This window comes from Triticum aestivum, chromosome 5B (genome assembly GCF_018294505.1).
Source record: "Triticum aestivum cultivar Chinese Spring chromosome 5B, IWGSC CS RefSeq v2.1, whole genome shotgun sequence".
NCBI classification, from domain to species: Eukaryota; Viridiplantae; Streptophyta; class Magnoliopsida; order Poales; family Poaceae; genus Triticum; species Triticum aestivum.
The window spans coordinates 103,207,351-103,214,932 of record NC_057807.1 but is presented as its reverse complement, the minus strand read 5'-3'; positions in this window follow the sequence as shown (position 1 = coordinate 103,214,932).

Genomic DNA, 7,582 nt, shown 5'->3' with positions numbered 1-7,582 from the left:
GGTCGTTGCATTTTGCCTAGTAGGTTGTGCACAAGTTACGTATCCGCCTATTGTGCAATCGTGCTAGCGTCTCTCTAGTATTGTGCAACAAGAGCATTTTCGTGGACTCCACATTTTGGCTCATTTTTGGTTTGCACAATCCCACTTATCTATTTGCATGTGTGTTTCTGTGTACCTCTACTTGCTTGGTCTACTTGTTGCATTTGCAAATTTGTGAATCTTTTCCAACATTATTGAAGCTCACTTACAATTGCATCAAATTTTGTGCCACCGTCCTAACCAAGCTCCACCATAAGCTTTTACTTGTGTAGGTGTGAGAACCGACAAGAATTGGTACCAACTGTGATATTTCATTGTCCGCATTTGAGTGTTCTTGATCCACGTTCAACATCGGTCAAGGTACATTTGGTATAAGTTCTTCTCCTTCTCCCACTCACATTTTGCTTGGAATGATGGATAGGCCAAGTTCTTCTACCAACCCACTCTTCATCGAGCACGACGACAACATGTCATCATTCGTCACCAAGAGCCACCTCTTTGGTGCACAACGAGCGTTGCATCAAGAGCAACAAGCGATGACCGACCGCATCGACAACCTCGCCACCGACTTGCGACTCTCCGAGCAACATACAAGGGCCTACTTCGACAACAAGCTCGATGCTCACAAGCAAGAGAATGATGCAAGAATGGACGAGATCCGTGCCTTGTTGGTGAACCGCCCTCCTTCAACTTCTTCATACTCAAGACGGAGCCGCTCAAGTCGACACTCTGACGACAACTTCTCCGGCTCAAGTACACCGACGTCAAAAACTATTCGTCGAGCCGCGCGCCAAGACCGTCATGCATCACGCAATCCTCTACACGGCAATCATCCGCAAGAGCAAGTCGACGAGCAAGTCCTTCGTCATCAACCACACCAAGATCCTTTTGCACGAGCTCAAGAACGACAATGTCAATGTCGCCAAGAGGAAGAACGAGCGCGTCTACATCAAGAGGAACAAGACGTCGAGGCTCAATGTCTTCAACAACGACAACATGAAGCACAAGCTCTTGAGGCGCAACGTTCCCTTCAAGAATCAAGTCGAGCCATTGCCAAGCGCAACCGCGATAGGCGCAACCAAGAGGAAGCACTTCGAGAAGAAATCCAAGAGTGGAACTACCAACCAAGAGTGCAACGTCAAGTTCCCCAACCTCCTCCTCAAGCTCGACAAGCTCCTCCACAACCTCAAGTTCAACAAGAGCAAGTTGATCATGGTCATACCCCACTCCAAGAGCAACATGAGGTTGATTATCCTCCATGTCAAGGGCATCATCATCACCCTCGACAACAACACAATTAAGAGCAACGCTACGGCAAGCTAAAGTTCACCATGCCCAAGTTCAATGGAAGCAATGATCCCGAAGAGTACCTCTCATGGGCATTGAAGGTCGACAAAATATTTCGTTTGCACAACTATGAGGAAGAGAAGAAGATCGCTATGGCATCCCTTGAGTTCCAAGACTATGTGCTCATATGGTGGGAACAAGTCCTTGAGCACCGAGAAGCAAGAGGTGAACCACCAATCACCACGTGGGCTCAAATGAAAGATGTCATGCGAGCATGTTTTGTGCCCACCTACTACAACCGCGATCTCTTCAAGAAGCTCCAACTCCTCAAGCAAGGAACAATGAGTGTTGAAGAATACTACAAGGAAATGGAGATAGCCATGATACGAGCCAATGTCACGGAAGATGATGAGCAAACTATGGCACGCTTCTTGAATGGACTCAATCATCCCATCAAGAAGATTTCCGACTTCCAACCCTACTCCAACCTCATTGAGCTCGTCCATCAAGCTACCAAAGCGAAACGTCAAGTGCAAGATGACTTCAAGTACGCCAAGTACTCATCCAAGACCTACGGCTTCTCCAACACCCAAGCTTCAACGAATCCTCCAACTTCTACCTCAACCAAGCCATCTACAAGCAACGACGACAAATCAAGTTACAAGAAAACTTTGACCACCTCAAGTCGTCCTCCTCCTACTACAAGCAACTTCAAGCCGCACGCTTCATTATCTACTCCAACCGATGAGACCGTCAAGACAAGCTCCTTCAAGTGTTTCACTTGTGGCGGCCGAGGCCACAAGTCCTTCCAATGCACAAACAAGCGCACCATGATCCTCAACGATGATGGAACCTATGACTCCATGAGTGAAGAGGAGATGGAAGCCCTTGAGCAAGTGGCCATGCACCGGCGCGTGAACGAGGATGAAGATGATCAAGTCTTTTGTGATGAGGATTCGAGCCCCGCTCTCGTTGTCTTCAAAGTCTTGACTCTTCAACATCAACAAGAAGAAGACCAAAGATGCCACATCTTCCACACCAAGGCCGGCACCAATGGAAGGTCCGTCAAGGTCATCATCGATGGAGGTAGTTGTCACAACTTGGTGATACGTCTCCAACGTATCTATAATTTTTGATTGTTCCATGCTATTATATTACCCCTTTTGGATGTTTATGGGCTTTATTTTACACATTTATATCATTTTTGGGACTAACCTACTAACCGGAGGCCCAGCCCATATTGTTGTTTTATTGCCTGTTTCAGTATTTCGAAGAAAAGGAATATCAAACGGAGTCCAAACGGAATGAAACCTTTGGCATCATCATTTTTTGGAAGATTATCATCCTGGAGACTTGGAGTCCAAGCCAGAAGGTCCTTGAGGAGCCCAGGAGATAGGGGGCGCGCCCCCCTATAGGGCGCGGCCCCCTGTCTCGTGGACCCCTCGAGCACCTCCCGACCGACTTCTTTCGCCTATATATACCTACGTACCCTAAAACCATCAAAAATCAAGATAGATTGGGAGTTCCGCCGCCGCAAACCTCTGTAACCACCAAACACCTCTCGGGAGCCCGTTCCGGCACCCTGCCGGAGGGGGAATCCATCACCGGTGGCCATCTTCATCATCCCGGCGCTCTCCATGACGAGGAGGGAGTAGTTCACCCTCGGGGCTGAGGGTATGTACCAGTAGCTATGTGTTTGATCTCTCTCTCTCTCTCTTGTGTTCTCTCTCGTGTTCCCTCTATGGCACGATCTTGATTAAGGATGGCAATTTTATCCATGGACATGGATTCCCATGGATATCCAACCCGAATGGATAGGGTTTGGATATGCTTTTGTGTCCATGGACGGCGCCCAAACCCGACCCGATTGTTCGTGGATAGGACATGGATATAATCTTGTACCCATGGATATATCCAAACCCGACCCGATAGTATGACTTATTGGGCAAAAGTCTGCTATCCCTGCCCCACAGTCACATGTCCCGCTACAATTTTACACTTTGTTATCTAAAACATGCAAAAGAAATTGCACAATCCCTGTCGGAAATTTTAGTAGTTGACATTCAATCCCATCCATAACATACTCCAACACCCCTTATCTTATTTTTATCTCCTTGTTAAATGACTCGTCATTCTCATATATTAGAAAAAAATCCTAAATGATATTTGGTTGTTAGTGGGTGTTGAGTTACCATAAATTGATGTTTACTGTAAGTGAGGCCTAGCCTGCCACGAGGTGAAGATTGGAAGAGCTTATGTTAACATTGTATTATATCTTATTTATATGTCTCGAGAGGACCCACTGGATATCTAGTGGGTATGGATATCCGACGGGTTTGGACATGGACACAATTTTTCACCCATGTATATTTTCATGGTTGGGCAAAGACTATCTTCATGGATATGGATATGGATTAGATATTGTTCAACCCGGTCCAAACCCGACCCATTGCCATCCTTAATCTTGATGTATCCTGAGCTTTGCTATTGTAGTTGGATCTTATGATGTTTCTCCCCCACTACTCTCTTGTGATAAATTGAGTTTCCCCTTTTGAAGTTATCTTATCGGATTGAGTCTTTTATGAGAACACTTGATGTATGTCTTGCCGTGTTTATCTGTGGTGACAATGGGATTTCACGTGCCTCTTGATGTATGTTTTGGTGACCAACTTGCGGGTTCCACCCATGAACCTATGCATAGGGGTTGGCACACATTCTTTACTCTCCAGTAGAAACTTTGGGGCACTCTTTGAAGTACTTTGTGTTGGTTGGATGAATCTGAGATTGTGTGATGCATATTGTATAATCATGCCCATGGATACTTGAGGTGATAATGGAGTATCTAGGTGACATTAGGGTTTTGGTTGATTTGTATCTTAAGGTGTTATTCTAGTACGAACTCTTTTATAGATTGATCCGAAAGAATAACTTTGAGGTGGTTTCATACCCTACCATAATCTCTATGTTTGTTATCCGCTATTAGTGGCTTTGGAGTGACTCTTGGTTGCATGTTGAGGGCTTGTTATATGATCTATCTATGTTATTATTGTTGAGAGAACTTGCACTAGTGAAAGTATGAACCCTAGGCCTTGTTTCCTATCATTGCAATACCATTTATGCTCACTTTTATCATTAGTTACCTTGCTGTTTTTATTATTTCAGATTACAAAAACCTATATATACTATCCATATTGCACTTGTATCACCATCTCTTCGCCGAACTAGTGCACCTATACAATTTACCATTGTATTGGGTGTGTTGGGGACACAAGAGACTCTTTGTTATTTGGTTGCAGGGTTGTTTGAGAGAGACCATCTTCATCCTACGCCTCCTACGGATTGATAAACCTTAGGTCATCCACTTGAGGGAAATTTGCTACTGTCCTACAAACCTATGCACTTGCAGGCCCAACAACGTCTACAAGAATAAGGTTGTGTAGTAGACATCAAGCTCTTTTCTGGCGCCGTTGCCGGGGAGGTGAGTGCTTGAAGGTATATCTTTAGATCTTGTAATCAAATCTTTTTGTTTCTTGTTTTATCACTAGTTTAGTTTATAAAAGAAAACTACAAAAAAAATGGAGTTATTTGTCTCATACGCTTCGTCTTTTTAATATCTTTCGTGAGTTTGATGAAAAGGAAAATTGTTCTCAAGTGCTAAAAGAAGAAATCTATAGAATGTTTGGCACTAAATCTTTGAATGATGAGCATGATTGCAATGTTGTTAGTATGAATTCCTTGAATATCCATGATGCTAATGATATGCAAAGCCACAAGCTTGGGGAAGCTATGTTTGATGAATATGATATTTTTTGTCCCCCAAGCTTTGATGAGCAAATTTATTTTGATGATAGCATGCCTCCTATTTATGATGATTATATTGATGAAAGTGGGTTTGGAAGAGTGTCAACTTTAGGAAGTAGTGATCCCACTATTTTGGAGGATGTTGGATTTTATTGTGATGAACATGAAAGTGGATTTGGAAGAGTATCAACTTTATTTAGTGATGAATCCACTATTTTGGAAGAGGTTCCAATTGATTATAAGAACAAGGTTGCTATCTATGATGATTATTGTGATGACTTCTATGCTATTAAGAATAATGATAACCATGAAACTTGTCATCATGATTTTAGTTTTCAATTGGATTATGCCTCACATGATAACTATTTTGTTGAGTTTTCTCCCACTACTATTCATGAGAAGAATTTTGCTTATGTGGAGAGTAGTAAAATTTCTATGCTTGTAGATCATGAAAAGAATGCTTTAGGTGCTGGTTATATTGTTGAATTCATTCATGATGCTACTGAAAATTATTATGAGGAAGGAATATATGCTTGTAGGAATTGCAATAATGCCAAGTTTCCTCTATATGTGTTGAAACTCTTGAAGCTATGCTTGTTTTGCCTTCCTATGCTTGTTGATTATTGTTCCCATAAGTTGTTTGCTCACAAAATCCCTATGCATAGGAAGAGGGTTAGACTTAAATGTGCTAGTCATATGCTTCATGATGCTCCCGTTATGTTTCAATTTTTATCTTGTTTGCATATGTTTGCTTGTTTAATGATTCTATTTTAGGATAGGAGTATTAAATATGCAGAGGCATTTAGTATGCAATGTTGAATAATAATTTTAGTGATTTGTTACAGTAGAAAATGATAAGGTTTTGCATTGGTTTATACTAACCTATCTCACGAGTTCTTGTTGAGTTTGTTGTGGATGAAGCTTTTGATAAAAAGAGAAACCATGATATGATAGGAATTAAGGAGACACAAAAGTTCAAGCTTGGGGATGCCAAAAGCACCCAAGATAATATTTCAAGAATTCTCAAGCATCTAAGCTTGAGGATGCCCCGGTAGGCATCCCACCTTTCTTCTTCAACAACTATCGGTTAGTATCGGTTGAGCCTAAGTTTTTGCTTCTTCACATGAGTTGTGCTATCCTTGCAATGTCATTTTATTTTGTTTTTCTTTCTGCTTTATTAGAATACCAAGATCTGAAATTCCTTAATGTTAGAGAGTCTTCTCATAGTTGCACAATTATTCGACTACTCATCGATCTTTACTTATATCTTTCGGAGTAGTTTGTCATTTGCTCTAGTGCATCACTTATATCTTTCAGAGCACGGCGGTGTTTATATTTTGTAGAAATTATTAGTCTCTCATGCTTCACTTATATCATTTCGAGAGTCTTTTAGAACATCATGGTATTTGCTTTGGTCATAAAGTTGGTCCTAGAATGATGAGCATCCAAGTTGGGTATAATAAAAACTATCATAGAAAGTGAATTGGATGCTATGATCAATTTGATGCTTGATAATTGTTTTGAGATATGGATGTAGTGATATTAAAGTTATGCTAGTTGGGTGATTATGAATTTAAAGAATGCTTGTGTTGAAGTTTGTGATTCCCGTAGCATGCATGTATGGTGAACCGCTTTGTGATGAAGTCGGAGCACAATTTTATTTATTGATTGTCTTCCTTATGAGTGGCGGTCGGGGACGAGCGATGGTCTTTTCCTACCAATCTATCCCCCTAGGAGCATGCGCGTAGTGCTTTGGTCTTTGATGACTTCTAGATTTTTGCAACAAGTATATGAGTTCTTTTGACTAATGTTGAGTCCATGGATTATACGCACCTCGCCCTTCCAGCATTGCTAGCCCTTCTTGTGCCACGCAACTTTCGCCGGTACCATACACTCACCATATACCTTCCTCAAAACAGCCACCATACCTACCTATTATGGCATTTCCATAGCCATTCCGAGATATATTGCCATGCAACTTTCCACCGTTCCGTTCATATGACATGCATCACTTTTGTCATATTGCTCTTTGCATGATCATGTAGTTGACATTGTATTTGTGGCAAGGCCACCTTCATAATTTTCATGCATGTCGCTCTTGATTCATTGCATATCCCGGTACACCGCCGGAGGCATTCATATAGAGTCATATCTTGTTCTAGCTTTGAGTTGTAAATCCATAAAAGTGTGATGATCTTCATTATTAGAGCATTGTCCTACTGAGGAAAGGATGATGAAGACTATGATTCCCCCACAAGTCGGGATGAGACTTCGGACTTTACAAAAAGAAAAAAAGAAAAAAAAGAGAAAGGCCAAAAAAAAGAGAAGGCCAAAGAAAAGAAAAAAAAGGAAAAAAAGAAAAAAAGAAAAAAAGAAAAAAATGAGAGAAAAAGAGAGAAAGGACAATGCTACTATCTCTTTTTCCACACTTGAGCTTCAAAATAGCACCATGATC